Source organism: Culex quinquefasciatus, chromosome 3, assembly GCF_015732765.1.
Source record: "Culex quinquefasciatus strain JHB chromosome 3, VPISU_Cqui_1.0_pri_paternal, whole genome shotgun sequence".
Classification (NCBI taxonomy): Eukaryota; Metazoa; Arthropoda; class Insecta; order Diptera; family Culicidae; genus Culex; species Culex quinquefasciatus.
In genome coordinates this window covers 187,954,432-187,972,259 of record NC_051863.1, presented here as the reverse complement: position 1 = coordinate 187,972,259, position 17,828 = coordinate 187,954,432, and the positions used below count along the sequence as shown (strand labels likewise).

The window sequence follows — 17,828 nt, the reverse complement described above, 5'->3', positions numbered from 1 at the left end:
AAAGATTTAAAAAATGCGCAATTTGAAGTTCGACACCCTGTCAGTAATGACTTTACACCTCGCGTGGTCAAAATTGCCCGACGATTATCGCCGCGATCTTAGGCTCAACTAAATGAAGAAAAGAAAAAAAGCTACAACTCCATGTCGATTAAGCAGCCACAAAACATCGAAATTCCTCAAATAAGATGCGTACCAACCTAACCCAACCTACCAGGAAAGTTATCCGAAAAAAAAAGAAATTTGACGGACGTGTGACAACTTATTTCCGTTTAGTCGTCGTCTTGCGATGACCCACCCGATCCCAGGGTTCAATTTAAGTCTTGGCTAAGGGAAGGTAGGAGGTAATTTCGAAACGAGAAAAAAAAGGCGATTCGTTTAAACGAAATTACGCGATGGCGGCGGAGGTGATTTTCGGAAATGGGCACTTGTAAACGTCGTGGTGGAAATTGGCCTGAGAACAATGCTTTCCGCGGGTGGACACCACCACGGGAGGGAACCATTAAAAAAACGCAATTCCCAAGACACGAACCTTTAATTCGATGGTGGTTAGCCAGGGCGGTTAAGGTGTCGGTTTGGGGTAATTAGTTTCGTTGCGAAATTATTTGGGAGGTGAGATTTTCAATCACGAAAGTTGAAAACCAATCTTTTTAGTTCTTAATTTTTGAAATATTGAAGATCTTGACAATCTTAAAAATCTTGAAAATCTTGAAAATCTTGAAAATCTTGAAAATCTTGAAAATCTTGAAAATCTTGATGTTGAGACAGGCGGGAAGATGCTCCTCCGGGCACCGGTTTCGTAAGCAGGGCAAAATAAAACTCTTTTATTTTCCATATGCTACAAAACTGAAAATGTTTATTTCCTAATTAATAACATTCAACAGTTCACAATAGCATAGCATAGCATTGGTGTCTACCCGTAGCTGCTACTTCGTTATTGACCAGGACCCCCAAAAATTGCTCCGTGGACCACAGATGAAAAGTAGGAACCAAACATCACCCCTTCGCAATTTTCAAAGGTCCCTATCATGCTGATCAATACCGACGCCGGCCACGACCAGTGGTAAGACACGGGGAAGTGGATGGGAATGTTAGTCCGATACTTGAGTGATGGGACCGCCAAATCGACTGCGTCTCCGACAAAGTATCACATGAGTTTTGAGGGTTAGTAAGATGGGTATGAGGTCAGGATTCACTGTGGTAGGTGATGCGACCATAAGCAATTTGTTTATCTGTTGAAATTTTAAAAATCTTAGGCAGCCGGCTGCGGAAAGATACACAATCATTGATTTAGAAATAGTTTTAATTCGAACGCGGCGCCAACTTATCATTCAATCCCCCGTCGGCGTGCCTTCCGAGCAACGACGCTGTGAGAAGGGCTCCTCCTTTTACTATTTAAGAAATATATTAAATTGTATTTTCTGTGGTTTCCAAATGATTTATATCAAAACTTTATAGTGAGGTTTGCAATGATTTCATCGTGTTGCAGGATTTTATGACGAAATGATCCGAAAATAGTAATCTACGAGACCGACAGAATTGCGAAAAATAGTAACTGAAAGTTTTCGTTTCGAGCAGTTATTAATAAAGTGACACTATCACGAATGGTGCATTTTAAGCCGAAGTCGTTATAGGTAGTTATATCTTTTACGTTATATTTATAATTATCGGAAAAATAAGATCAGAGTAAGAGGAGAACGAATCCATAAAAACGACGCATGAACTCGAGTTAGACATTCTCGTTTAACGACCGGTATATTATTATTTACGCGACTTGAAAGAAGGAAAGAAGAAAAAGAAAAGGGAAAGTGGGGAAAAATATGTAAAATATAAGATACATACATACAAAACGGCTAACATCCCTCTTCCTGCCACAAACACAAACACAACATAAAACAGAACGCTCTCACCCGGGTCACGGCCTAGCATGTAGTTGTCTCTCGATCGCTGCCGCTCCACCCCACCGAGCGACGGAGTGGCACAGAATCGCAGTCCAGCACCTCCCACCCTCTCGCTGATCAGCCGCATCCTTCTCGTGCTGCTAGCAACGCAGTTGCAGTTGCTAACTGCAGTCCACTTCGGCCACCCCAATCACTGCACACCAATACGACCAGAACGGCGCGCGCCGTAAGAGGCACTCACTATCCCTCTCTTCTCAACCCGAAAGCGGGGAAAGCAAGCAGTGGATCTGCTCTCTACTCGTCAGAAGCCCGCTGCTTAAATAAGACTTTCTTCTCGATCGTGGTGATGAGCGCTGTTGCAAATTTTCCTCTTCCTTGTCCCTCCCCGTTCCACACTCACATACCCTGCCCGCTAATCTCTGTTTAATCTGAATAAGGCCCCCAAATAATGGCGCGTGGGTGGTTGACCTGCTTCAAGGATTTTAGGGGCGTTTTTAACCTTTTTCAGCATAATCTCGGTTGCCCCAAGATCATCAGCACAAAAAAACGAACGAATTTTATGTTACACACTACTAATACTACTAACACTCACACCCAATCTGTCAAACCCAAACGGTCATCGTCTGACTAACACAACCACACACGCAAAACTTGTATGCAAGTTGAACAATTCGATTCCCATTACACCAACACTATTAAACAGATCCCTCTTCCGTCGACGCTTGCGAGAAAAAATGCACCACCGACCGCAGGAAAAACATCGCGAAAAGCACAAATTAACCGGGAAAACCAACGAACTCCACCACTTCCACGAAGAACCTATATGCACCGATCGACTGACACCACCATTGCAAACCAAACCCTCGAAATTCGAGCAAAAATCGCGAATTTTGACCAGCAACCGAACACGCGCGACTCTTCAACTGCAACGCACACCAATCCTCCAATAACATTCAACAGTTCACAATATTACATTTACTCACAGATTTGGTGTTTTTACGCAGCTGACCTGTCCAGCTGCGCCCGTGCTCCCGCTTGCTCAGATTGTTTTGATTTCTTTATTCAATTCCAAACGACAGCACGGGCACCAGTCAAACAATACACAAACACTGACACTGACGCAGAACAAGGGACTGCTTCGGACGCGCTCCGTCGCAACACTTGAAAATCTTGAAAATCTTGAAAATCTTGAAAATCTTGAAAATCTTGAAAATCTTGAAAATCTTGAAAATCTTGAAAATCTTGAAAATCTTGAAAATCTTGAAAATCTTGAAAATCTCGAAAATCTTGAAAATCTTGAAAAAATTAAAAATCTTGAAAATCTTGAAAATCTTAAAAATCTTGAAAATCTTGAAAATCTTGAAAATCTTGAAAATTTTGAAAATCTTGAAAATCTTGAAAATCTTGAAAATCTTGAAAATCTTGAAAATCTTGAAAATCTTGAAAATCTTGAAAATCTTGAAAATCTTGAAGATCTTGAAAATCCTGAAAATCTTGAAAATCTTGAAAATCTTGGAAATCTTGGAAATCTTGAAAATCTTGAAAATCTTGAAATCTTGAAAATCTTGAAAATCTTGAAAATCTTGAAAATCTTGAAAATCTTGAAAATCTTAAAAATCTTAAAAATCTTGAAAATCTTAAAAATCTTGAAAATCTTGAAAATCTTGAAAATCTTGAAAATCTTGAAAATCTTGAAAATCTTTAAAATCTTGAAAATCTTGAAAATCTTGAAAATCTTGAAAATCTTGAAAATCTTGAAAATCTTGAAAATCTTGAAAATCTTGAAAATCTTGAAAATCTTAAAATCTTAAAAATCATGAAAATCTTGAAAATCTTAAAAATCTTAAAAATCTTGAAAATCTTGAAAATCTTGAAAATCTTGAAAATCTTGAAAATCTTGAAAATCTTGAAAATCTTAAAAATCTTAAAAATCTTTAAAATCTTGAAAATCTTAAAAATCTTGAAAATCTTGAAAATCTTAAAAATCTTGAAAATCTTGAAAATCTCGAAAATCTTGAAAATCTTGAAAATCTTGAAAATCTTGAAAATCTTGAAAATCTTGAAAATCTTGAAAATCTTGAAAATCTTGAAAATCTTGAAAATCTTGAAAATCATGAAAAACTTGAAAATCTTGAAAATCTTGAAAATCTTGAAAATCTTGAAAATCTTGAAAATCTTGAAAATCTTGAAAATCTTGAAAATCTTGAAAATCTTGAAAATCTTGAAAATCTTGAAAATCTTGAAAATCTTGAAAATCTTGAAAATCTTGAAAATCTTGAAAATCTTGAAAATCTTGAAAAACTTAAAATCTTAAAAATCATGAAAATCTTGAAAATCTTAAAAATCTTAAAAATCTTAAAAATCTTGAAAATCTTGAAAATCTTGAAAATCTTGAAAATCTTGAAAATCTTGAAAATCTTAAAAATCTTAAAAATCTTTAAAATCTTGAAAATCTTAAAAATCTTGAAAATCTTGAAAATCTTAAAAATCTTGAAAATCTTGAAAATCTCGAAAATCTTGAAAATCTTGAAAATCTTGAAATTCTTGAAAATCTTGAAAATCTTGAAAATCTTGAAAATCTTGAAAATCTTGAAAATCTTGAAAATCTTGAAAATCATGAAAATCTTGAAAATCTTGAAAATCTTGAAAATCTTGAAAATCTTGAAAATCTTGAAAATCTTGAAAATCTTGAAAATCTTGAAAATCTTGAAAATCTTGAAAATCTTGAAAATCTCGAAAATCTTGAAAATCTTGAAAATCTTGAAAATCTTGAAAATCTTGAAAATCTTGAAAATCTTGAAAATCTTGAAAATCTTGAAAATCTTGAAAATCATGAAAAACTTGAAAAACTTGAAAATCTTGAAAATCTTGAAAATCTTGAAAATCTTGAAAATCTTGAAAATCTTGAAAATCTTGAAAATCTTGAAAATCTTGAAAATCTTGAAAATCTTGAAAATCTTGAAAATCTTGAAAATCTTGAAAATCTTGAAAATCTTGAAAATCTCGAAAATCTTGAAAATCTTGAAAATCTTGAAAATCTTGAAAATCTTGAAAATCTTGAAAATCTTGAAAATCTTGAAAATCTTGAAAATCTTGAAAATCTTGAAAATCTTGAAAATCTTGAAAATCTTGAAAATCTTGAAAATCTTGAAAATCTTGAAAATCTTGAAAATCTTGAAAATCTTGAAAATCTTGAAAATCTTGAAAATCTTGAAAATCTTGAAAATCTTGAAAATCTTGAAAATCTGAATTGATTTTTGACGTAAAATGTAGATAAAAACGACCTGCAAAAATATTTTTCAAACTTTTCTCAAAGTTTTGTTCACTGGTCGTCTGTGAATCGACTCCATCAAATTTTCCATGAAAAAATTAGCAATTGTAATTTTGGCGACCAAAAATGTGAAAATTAAGACAAAAAGGTTGGGCAGGCCTGCCTAAAGGTCTTCAGGTCATGTTTGCAATGGTTAAAGACCTTCAACTCTGGCGATCAACAGGTCTTTAGTACTCCAAAAAATCTCACTGTTTGGCCCAATTCCAGCCCAGCGTTGCACAAAATTAACCTACTTAGCCCATCGAAAATCGATCAAAACATAAACCAACCAACGCAATCCAGCAAGACCTAATTTCGCGGCCAGTTTACTTTTCTGCACGCCTCGGCCGCCGAAGCCTTTTAACACGAACTCGATTCCGAGCGCGATCGTGTCGATTGATGAGAACATACACGCGTGATCATCAGCAATAACAAAAAAAAAAAAAAACAAAACGAAGAACAACACTCTTCTATAAACACTCAAAGCCCAGCTCATTCATCGCTCAAAAAGTTTTGACGTTCGGTGCGTGGGCTTCTTTCTACAAATACAGAAATCAATTTCGTGCCAGTCCAAATTAATAGCAATTAATGGCTGCTGGCGATCATCTTCGGGCAAAATCGCAACTCGGAAAACGACTAGTTTCGCCGGTTGCGGATGATCGTCGTCGTGAAATAGGTAGTAACGTCTTGAAGCCCGCGGGGCAAAACCCATTATGCAAGAGAGGCTCTTAAAACTGTTTTCAAACCGTTTTGAATCGGCCGATGAGAATGATCCCATTTGCGGGGGCTAGGTTTGTTGTTGTTTTACTGTGCGAGCATTTTTGCCGGTTGTTGGCCACACGTGAGAAAGGGTTTTTTTTGTTGCTGGTGGATTTTTTTATGGATCTTGTGTTTGAGGATTTCCTACGCTTGCGGGGAAAGGTCAAAACATGGATCGAAAAAGGTCCGATTTGGAAGATGACTCGAAGAAATGATATTGACATATTTACGAGACTTTCTGCAAACGTTGTTTGCCGGAACAGAAATCTATTAGTTTTGGCAATCAATGTATTTTTAAGCATCATTTGTTAAAACTTTTGATTTAAAAAAAAAACAATTTTTAGATTATAAAAAAACAAAAATATAATATTAAATAAATCTACAATTTCAGAGTTCATTTTTGAAAAGGTCCTGTGAACTATTGTCTTTCATATGCTTATAGGACCTATTAAAAACTCATTTTTATGATGACAGAATTTGGTTAAAATAACTGTTAATCAGTTTTGCAAGAACTTTGTATTTTTAACGTTCAGGTTAAATATCGCGATACATATTTTTGTACTTCAAAATCTTTGGTCGTATATAGCTTCCAACTCCTTTCCTTTCTTTTTTTGTGCTAGGTTATGAATTCATTTTAAAAATATACATTTCCTACATTGTTAAACTCAAAACTAAAAAATCACAAGCTAAGTTTTTAGGTTTACAATTTTTGTTATTTCAGGCATTTTGCAAATTTAGAAAACGTTTACATAAAATATTAAAAAATTTCTGGGAGCTAAGCTTTAAAAAGTTCTAACTGACAGTTAAATGGACCTGTAAGGGTCCTGATTTTCGGTTCAAAGATCAGAAATCACTCACTCATCGTCGAGCGAATCATTGCCGACTGGAGCTCGCAACCAATCGCGAGCGAACTCTACACTAAGGCTGCCAGCGACTTGCTCAATCGCTTCTCCCAGCGACACAAATACTTCGTGAATTTCTTTGCCCACTCCGTCCGTCGACCCGAGTCACACACGAATATGTTCAGAGAGGAGAGAACCTAACAACATACCAGCTCGGCGCTCTTTTGGCCTGCACTACCACAGTTTGTCGTAACCTTGTATTTGGCATGATGAAAATTGCTTAAAAACGTGTCTTTGATGTCGTGTTATCAACAAAATTGCTAAACATTTGTGATAACATATATTTTAAGCAGTTTAACAACTGAGTAAAACAAAGCCGATCACAAACTATTTCGACTCAGCGACTGAGCGATAAACGCAATCGTTCTCTCAATTCGCTGTACTACCCGACTGAAGTGAGAGGGAGAGCAAAGAGAGAGTATTCTGTAACGACTGGTGTGGAAGCGACAAACGGTAGGAAATGGTCAGAGCAATTTTTTGTCACTTTCGATTTGTTGTCGCGAGTGAATGAGTCGTTTTGGAGCAACCATGACCCTTGTTTAAATAAGCTAAAATATGATTATCAATGAAGGAAAAAATTAAAATCAACTTGTAAGCCAACAACATTATTTCAGAGGACATGGAGATACTAAAATTTTTAGTGAAATTGTATTTTTTAAAATAAGCGCGATGAAATTTTGAAATATCAGCCAACTTCATGTTATAAAAAAAATCATTTTTCAAATTTGTGTTTTTTTCTTCAAAAATTTAAGATGTTGCTGAGCGAACTGCTCAGCAACATCTTAAATTTTTGAAGATTTCAGTCATTCGATTTTTTTTTGTATTTTTTAATCAGACTGAAATTTTTTTGGTGCCTTTGGTATGCCCAAAGAAGCCATTTTGCATCAGGAGTTTGTCTATATAATTTTCCATACAAATTTGCGAGCTGTTCATACAAAAATGATGAATGAAAATTCAAAAATCTGTATCTTTTGAAGGAATTTTTTGATGGATTTGGTGTCTTCGGTAAAGTTGTAGGTATGGATACGGACTACACTGGAAAAAAAGATACACGGTAAAAAAATTTTTGGTATTTTTTTATATAACTTTTTGTCACTAAAACTTGATTTGCAAAAAAAAAAAACAATAATTTTATTTTTTTTTTCATTTTTCGATATGATTTAGAGGACATCAAATGCCAACTTTTCAGAAATTTCCAGAAAGGGCAAAAATCTGGTAGTCCTGGTTTAAAATTTTTGAAGAAATTTTTTTTAATGATCGGAAAATTTTACGAATGTTTCATATTTTAACATTGTAAAGTTGCCGAGATATCGACGTTAGAAAATGGTGGGTTGTTTGAGTGAGACTTAGAAAACATCAATTTTCATGAGCAGTTCTCTAGGATTTCGGTCATTCGATTTTTTTTGTATTTTTTAATCCGACTGAAACTTTTTTGGTGCCTTCGGTATGCCCAAAGAAGCCATTTTGCATCATTAGTTTGTCCATATAATTTTCCATACAAATTCGGCAGCTGTCCATACAAAAATGATGTATGAAAATTCAAAATCTGTATCTTTTGAAGGAATTTTTGATCGATTTGGTGTCTTCGGCAAAGTTGTAGGTATGGATACGGACTACACTGGAAAAAATAATACACGGTAAAAAAATTTGGTGATTTTTTATTTAACTTTTATCACTAAAACTTGATTTACAAAAACACTATTTTTAATTTTTCTATTTTTGATATGTTTTAGAAGGCATAAAATGCCAACTTTTCAGAAATTTCAGGTTGTGCAAAAATCACTGACCGAGTTATGAATTTTTAATCAATACTGATTTTTCAAAAATCGAAATTTTGGTCGTAAAATTTTTCAACTTCATTTTCGATGTAAAATCAAATTTGCAATCAAAAAGTACTTTACTGAAATTTTGATAAAGTGCACCGTTTTCAAGTTATAGCCATATTTAAGTGACTTTTTTGAAAATAGTCGCAGTTTTTCATTTTTTTAAATTAGTGCACATGTTTGCCCAGTTTTGAAAAAAATATTTTTGAAAAGCTGAGAAAATTCTCTACATTTTGCTTATTTGGACTTTGTTGATACGACCTTTAGTTGCTGAGATATTGCAATGCAAAGGTTTAAAAACAGGAAAATTGATGTTTTCTAAGTTTCACCCAAACAACCCACCATTTTCTATCGTCAATATCTCAGCAACTAATGGTCCGATTTTCAATGTTAATATATGAAACATTTGTGAAATTTTCCGATCTCTTCGAAAAAATATTTTTGGAATTTTCAAATCAAGACTAACATTTCACAAAGGCCAAACATTCAATATTACGCCCTTTTAAAATGTTTGTCTTGATTTGAAAATTCCAAAATATTTTTTCGAAAAGATCGGAAAATTTCACAATTGTTTCATATATTAACATTGAAAATCGGACCATTAGTTGCTGAGATATTGACGATAGAAAATGGTGGGTTGTTTGGGTGAAACTTAGAAAACATCAATTTTCCTGTTTTTAAACCTTTGCATTGCAATATCTCAGCAACTAAAGGTCGTATCAACATAGTCCGAATAAGCAAAATATAGAGAATTTTCTCAGCTTTTCAAAAATATTTTTTTCAAAACTGGGCAAACATGTGCACTAATTTAAAAAAATGAAAAACTGCGACTATTTTCAAAAAAGTCACTTAAATATGGCTATAACTTGAAAACGGTGCACTTTATCAAAATTTTAGTAAAGTACTTTTTGATTGCAAATTTGATTTTACATCGAAAAATGAAGTTGAAAAACGACGACGATTTTTTGAAAAATCAGTATTGATTAAAAATTCATAACTCGGTCAGTGATTTTTGCACAACCTGGAAATTTCTGAAAAGTTGGCATTTTATGTCTTCTAAAACATATCAAAAATAAAAAAATTAAAAATAGTGTTTTTGTAAATCAAGTTTTAGTGATAAAAGTTAAATAAAAAATCACCAAATTTTTTTACCGTGTATTATTTTTCCAGTGTAGTCCGTATCCATACCTACAACTTTGCCGAAGACACCAAATCGATCAAAAATTCCTTCAAAAGATACAGATTTTTGAATTTTCATACATCATTTTTGTATGGACAGCTGCCGAATTTGTATGGAAAATTATATGGACAAACTAATGATGCAAAATGGCTTCTTTGGGCATACCGAAGGCACCAAAAAAGTTTCAGTCGGATTAAAAAATACAAAAATTAAAATTGAAGAAAAAAGACCGATTTCGTAGAGAATTGCTCTCATGTTTTTAAACCTTTGCATGGCAATATCTCAGCAACTGAGGATCGTATCAACAAAGTTCAAAAAAGAAAAATATAGAGAATTTTCTCAGCATTTCAAAAATATTTTTTTCAAAAGTGAGCAAACATGTGCACTTATTTAAAAAAATGAAAAACTGCGACTATTTTGAAAAAAGTTATCTAAAAATGGCCTTAACATTTCATGTCGTCTAAAACATATCAAAAAACGAAAAAAAAAATGGCGTTGTTTTGCAAATCAAGTTTTAGTGACAAAAAGTTATATAAAAAATTACCAAATTTATTTTACCGTGTATCATTTTTTTTGTGTAGTCCATACCCATACCTACAACTTTACCGGAGACACCAAATCGATCAAAAAATTCCTTCAAAAGATAATTAAATTTGAATTTTCATATATCGTTTTTGTATGGACAGCTGCCAAATTTGTATGAAAAATTATATGGACAAACTAATGATGCAAAATAGCTTCTTTGGGCATATCGAAGGATCCAAAAAGGTTTCGGTCGGATTCAAAAATACGAAAATTAAAATTCTAAAAAAAAACGATTTCGTGGAGAATTGCTCAGCTGCAAAAAATTATAAAAAATATTAATTATGTCACGCAAAAATCGGCCAAAATTAACCCTTCCTACACCTTATGTCACACTTTATCACACAAGGTTGAACCACCCTCAAAAAGTACGTCACACGTCAGACCCCCCCCCCTTGTTTTCGATGGGATTTTTTATATTGTTAAACTCACATAATGTTGGAATTTTTAGCAATTTTAATATGAAAAAAATAAGTAAAATTATTCTTATTATTCAGTTTTAAGAATAAACATTGCGATATAAAAAAACAGTTTTGTAACTTTAAAAAAATAGAAGACCTGGTATAACATTCAAGTATTAAAAAATCTTGAAAACTGTTTTTCGCAGCTTTGTATCTGATAAGTACAAACCATTTAAAGCAGTTTTCTTATGAACACCCTGCTTTCACAGCATTTATTTTTATCAAGCAACAATTTGCACCTACATTCACAAAACTTGTCCAAACATGATACATATGATTATCGTTGCAGGGAAAAACCTTTCAAATTGTTTTTGGTTAAATAGACTGCTATTTCCATCAAAATTTGAAAGTCTACTGTTTGCCCTCTGATCATTTCTGAACAATTTTGAATTAAGGGACATAAACTATGGAAAATATTTGCAGCAGTATACAATTAAAAAGAAAATTACAAGGCAATAGTAACAAAACTTTTAAAAAGACTAAAAATATAATTTAATATTTTTAACAACGTTGTTAAACTTGACAATTTAAGCTGAATTCTACAAAGTATATTAAATTAATACAATTGCAAACAAAAATTTATGAAGAAAACTCTTTAAAAATTTGAATACTGCACAGCAAATAGAAAAAAATGTTGATTTTATATACAAAATATTGAAATCTATTTATTTGAATCCACTTTGATAGTTCAGGAAAGTGGTTAAATCCTATAAAAGAAAAAGGAAGCTATAAATATAAAATACAAAAAAAAAATCAATTTAAATAAAATCGAAATATGTATAAAAAAATGCAGGATCTCTATGATTTAAAGACTAACAATTTAATGTTCATTCAGTTAAATTGAAAAGAGTACAAATATGGAGTTGATGCAATATGAATAGCCTTATAAAATTATCACCGACTGTCAATTTGAATGTCAACAGTGACAGTTGAATACTTCAAAATTGTATAAATTCACGCAGAAAAATATTTTGTACGATCAACTTGTACGAGGTTAGATTCAACAATTTTTTTGTTGAATATAATAAACGCCGATTTTGCATTGAAACAAACCTTGATTTTCTCAATTCCACAAAAATCTCTTGTTGTTTTGAAAAAGTTGCTTTGACGTTTAGCGTTGATTCAACAGAAATCTTGATTTTCAAATCAAGAAAAAGTACACAATGTTGATTAAAATATGCCTTATTTTCAGCGTGTTAGAGACTACTCAAATATATTGGCACAGTGCTAATATAAATGAAATCAGATTTGAAATTTTAAAATTATGTTCAGAATTAAAACAAAACTGTTTAACAGTATCGTCACCTGTAGTTAATCGGGGAAATTTAGGCGAATTGAGACAAAAATATTCTACATATGATTTCATGATTCGATTATCCAACTTTTGTCAACCAGTTGACAGTGTATCACACCCAAAACTGGCAGCGCTAGTCCGAGAGAATGATGGTCTCGAGTCGAGAGAATAGTGGTACCATTCACGGACGCAGAGAACACAGCTCGAGATGGGCGATAGAACTATTCTCACGAGGTTCATTTGCAAAAAAAGTTCATCCGTCAAACAAAAAACCAAAAGTGTCGATAACGGGAATCGAACCAGAGACCTTTGACAAATCAATCCAATAACTTAGCTGCCTCGGCCACCACAGCTTGGTGACCAAGGAGAAGTCAGAAGTCGATGTATGACACTTGTTGGAGATTTATTGATTCAACTAACGAATGAACTCATTTGTTATGATGGTGTGAGTTGGTACAATTATTCTATCGATTTTGGCACTGAGCCCTCAATAAATTTTGAGAGAACGATTATCTCGACTCTGAATTTTGGGTGCAGTTAAAATCCAAATAGCAAATTTTCATTATGATCTCTCAAATTCCAGCGTACTAACAAAACAAAAATAAAACTTTAAGTGAATCAGTCTATCAAAATTCTTCCCCACTATGGCTGCGGTGGCGCTGACAGGCTCTGACTTTCGTTTCGTTTGTCGGCGTCTCGCGCGTTCAAATGTCAGAATGAATTAATGAATGAATTTGGACATACAGCCACGCCACACGCCCCAAAGCGGCTAGAAACCACACTTCCGAGAAGGGTCAAACCCAGAAACTGACACCCCAAAAACCCAGCAGGGGAACCATAAAGACTTAATCACAACCCACGAGTGATACCCCTAAATTGGCAGGGTCAACCATTGCGACACTTACCTTTTTTCTTTTCTTTTCTTTTTTTTTTTTCGCTGACTCAAATTCCAAAGTCGATCGCTGCGTCGACTTTTGGCTTCAGGTAGAGACGGTTCGGTTCAGCTGCCAGCCAGTCGCCACACTCTAATCCACTGTCAATGACCCGATCATTAGGCAAAACATCACTTCTTCGGGTCGGCACGAGGCCGCGATCATGCGGCGATCTGCGGTTTTGTTTATGAAATATCGCGGCCGGTGATCGGCAGGTTGGTTTTCTTCGTTTTCTCTTCTTGAGCTTTACTTCACTTTGCTGGCTGACGCTCTCTCCCGGCCTTCGGCATTGATTTGTTATAAAACACGCACGCAGATAAATCTAGAAACGGCCTCTCACTCACATCTGCACCGAATATTGGCTTTCTTCCTGTGTTTGCACTCTCGTTCACACACATATATAAATGCACTAAAACACGCTCGAAATGCAGCTCCAATTCAGAGCATAAGTCGATCGACGATCGATCGGAACTTGATTGGTGTTTCTTCAAAGGGATTTGGCTCTCCCTCTCTTTCTTTCTGTACTCTTTTGGCTTTGAAATCACACTCATACACCGACACGATTATTGATCATTCGCACATGTTGGTCTCGAGCTCTGTCACTATCTGGAATGAGAAATATTTAAAAAAAATCATCAGTTATTACAAAAGTACTCAAAACATTTACTGAATATAATTGTTGCTATAACAAAAAAGTGTTTAAGCTGATGTTTGTTTTGTTTTGTATTGTTTGGATTTGGAAACTTTGCCTTTCGATTCTTTCATAAACCAGATTCTGGTTCATAAACCAGAAAAGTCTTCATACAAATTTGATGCTGTGTATTAAAAAAAAATCAACACAAATGTACAGAAATCCGTATCTTGAAAACAGATTTTATGATTTATTTGGTGTTTTTTTTTTTGTTGCACCATTTTTTTAACTAACTTTTTATCACAAAAACTAGATTTTGAAAAACGTGATTTAAAAAAAAACCCGATAGTATTTTAACAGAAGGTTGAAAAATTTTATCACGTTTCACAGTTTTACTTTTTAACAATAAAATCGGATGAATAGTTTTTAGCTATTGTGCCGAATAAATAACACTTGAAAAAAGTTTTTTTCTCATATTTTTTTTCTTTGCAAACAACTAAAACTCGGATCAACAATGGCCAAAAAAGAAAATTGTAGATAATTTTCCCAAATATACTTTTTATCAGCAATGGACGAGGATGATCACTATTTTAAAACACGAAAAAAGCCTTTTTTCTGCAATATTCGCATTTAATGTTTACTTAAAATGGCCTTATTTCGAGATTGCAAAAATCATTATTTTAAAAAAACTTAATTTGGTGAAAAATTATACATTTGTCAAAATAAATAAAATACAAAGAAAAGTCCATTCACCTGAAGAATTTTTCAATTGTCAACATTAATAAATTCATGAAAATATTTTTTTCTTCAAATATAACGTTTTTTGTGAGCTGCGGGCATAAATTTTTCAATTTGTTAATAGTCACATTTTTTTAAAATGCATATATAAACGTTATGCAATGCAATCTTTATAGTTTTCAATCGCTTCACAAGTTTTTCTTTTAAAAATTTATAATTCAGGCAAAAAACATTGTTTGCTTTCAGACACTTTAAAACAGGGGTGACCAAAGTATGGCCCGCGGACCCATTTTGAATGATCATGTATAATGGCCCTTTGACTCATATTTAAGTGATTTTATAATTCCTAGAAATTAAGGTTAAGTTTATGCCTATTTTGTGAACCTTTTTAGATTTTGTTAATAAAAAACTAAGTGTTTAATCGGGATCAAAGTATGGAAAACCCATACTTTGATCCGGATTATATTGAAATAAATATTGTGTCAAAAATCTATCTTTTCTATATGATAAAAAGAGCAAATAAGGTCAAAATTTCTTCAAATATTTTTCAAAATGTTATTGAAGGATTTTTTTTAATCCTTAAGTAACTATTTATCATTAAGATTGCACATAATTCAAAAAATAAATAACACACCTCTACAAAGTTTGTGTCACCCCTTCAAAAATATATTTAAAAAAATATGAAAAGCAGATGAATAAAATTTGTGATGGTATTTTTTTGGTTTTTCTGATTTTAATAAAATTTAACAATTGATTTGAGGCTTATTTGTACGAACTGTAATTTTTTGTATTCGAATATTTTGTTTTTTTTTAGTTTTACAGATTGAAATTAAAAAAAAATTGTTATATTTTAAATGTAATTCACATGATTCAATTGGAGCTCAATCTTCTACAAAATGCAATGACAAAAAATTTTATTATTTTAAAGAATACTGTAAATTTGAAATGTCAACAAAACGATTTAAAAAGTAAATTATCAAACCAAACAATACAGTCTCTTTTTGTCATTTTTGTCATTTGATCCATAATTTTCTGAATTAGCCAAAATCATTCCTTTTTCTATTTATTTTTATTTCTTTACAAAATATGTTTTACGATCTTCTTGTCAAAGTTGTATAAAATGTGTTGACTTTCGTAAAGCATTTATCATCAAAAAAAAAAAACAAACCAAAGATAATTGCGATTTTTTTGCCTCAAGGATTCGTGAATTCCAAGCATTTTCTTTGGTTTTATCCTCAGGTTATGCAAAGTTTTTTTTTGTAATGCTGATTTAAAACGGAATGTTTGAATATCTTTTCAAAATCTTTATTTAGCCGTTGACAAAAAACTTGAAAAATGTAATTTAAACGTGAAACTTTATTTTTAAGGAACACGGTCTTGAACACGGTCTTGAATTATTATGTTTTAATTGATTTTTGAATGGTATGGCTTTATTGAAAATAATTTACGACAGATACAAAAAACTAGCTTATGATTGTGAACATCATATTACAAATAAAACACATTGAAAATGGTAAAAAAATAAAGTTTGTCAAAAGAACTTTTTCAAAAATAAGTTTGTCTAGTGAACTTTAAAAAAATAAAAATCTTTCGTTTAAATAATTGATATCTTTTAAACGATTTCTAAAATGATCTAATGTAGTGTAACACCTTCTATTTTTCTTCAAACTGACTTCTATAGCAACACACACCCTCACTGGAAAGTCAACCTCGTGGCCACCGTCTTATTCTTCTACGGTAGTTTGAGTGCCCCTTTTTTCCAGCTGCTGAACCACAACTACTCAACCGCCCAACTGATCGCAAAAGAGCCTGTGCCTGTGTTGAGACCGAGAACAGGGAAATAACAGAGCAAAAAAAAAAAAGAGTAGTGAGCATGGGCAAGAGCATGAAAAGGCAAGAATCGAATCGAACGGATTCACCTCACCGACGGCGTCGGCCGACGACCGAAGTGGACTTTGACGACTTCGACGACGATGACGATGCGGAGGTTGCGGTAGATTTTGTGGTTTTCCTTTTGGCTGGAAGACTCCGAGACACCATCGGTGCAGAGAGAAAGACAACCCATCCGTCCGTCCGGTAGCTGTGATTTAAAGATTGTCTTTGATTTATGACTAAGAGGAGCAAAGGCAGTGATCTTTTTTTCTGGACGCTTAAATAACAGTAAAATAACACTAAAATTTTCAGAATGAGGTTTGATTTATTTATGATTTCCTATTATTATTCAAATTTAATGGCTCACGCTTTACTCATCGCTTGAGTTTTTACGTACAAAATTAAACGAGCAATTTTGTCTTTTTTACCTCTTATTTTTTATGTCAATAAATGATATTGATTGAAACGAATTTTTGAATAGTTGAGACTCTATTTTGAAATTTTTTATCAGCTTTAAATATGTTGTCAACAATTCAGCGATCATGTTATACAGTCCAGACTCGATAATCCGAAGGTTAGTATGGGACTTCAGAGAATCAAATCATGAACGATTTTTTGCGTTTTTTTATTCAATTTCTTTTTAACTTCAAATTCGAGTTCTGCGACCCGATTTTGGCCAAATTTGACTGGTTGATTGCGTAATATAAATAAAAAAGCATCTTGAATTTTAAAATCCTAAATACTTAAAATTTCTTTCGTGATTCGATTATCCGAAGTGAAATTTTCCGGGTCTTTCGGATAATCGAGTCTGGACTGTACATGTTCATAATTTCAATATTTAGTTCTTGAACTGTATCTATCATCAGGATTTATTTGAGTCCCTAATCACGGTTCCGTGGTCTGTTTTTTGATATCTCGTGACGGTGGGGCAATACGTCATTGAGTACAAATTTTTTAATTTTAAAATTACTTGTTTTTTGTATCATTGTAGGGTTACTTTGTTACGTGTACCAATGTTCTACAAAGTGGAAGAGCAAACAAAAACAAAAATGTTGATATGTTAACATAAGTGGTTTGGTTGTATTTAACACGAGTAACCACCGCGAATTAACGATTTTTTTATTGTGTTGGTTTTGATAATTTTCTACCAGTTTTTCGAATGTTAATCCAGGCGTGCCCAACCTACGACCCGCGAAGCAATTTTTTCCGCCCAGCGATAGTTTTTGAAAATTATGCTCAAAAATGAGATGAGCTCAAAATTCAGAAAAAAAAGCTTGAGATAGAATTTCCCCTTTCAAAGCTCTAATTACAAATATTTATTTCTATTTATGTTTTCAAGGAAATCAAAAGATACTTATTTCAACGTTCTATTTGGATTTGATTTCGCTTTTTTAAGTCAAGTATCATTGTACCAAGTCCATTTGAAACTATTGCTTGTGTTAATTC

The 17,828-nt window shown here is 33.0% G+C and overlaps 1 protein-coding gene across 3 annotated transcripts in view; it reads right to left on the bottom strand.

Annotated features, from left to right (window-relative positions):
- Window positions 1-17,828, bottom strand: part of LOC6045537 (protein prickle) — a 143,943-nt gene that overhangs the window by 111,381 nt on the left and 14,734 nt on the right. For all 3 annotated transcript variants that reach the window (XM_038262894.1, XM_038262893.1, XM_038262895.1), the window contains exon 2: window positions 13,115-13,747. The gene's annotated coding sequence lies outside the window, so the exon portion shown is untranslated. The remainder of the gene's footprint in view (window positions 1-13,114; window positions 13,748-17,828) is intronic.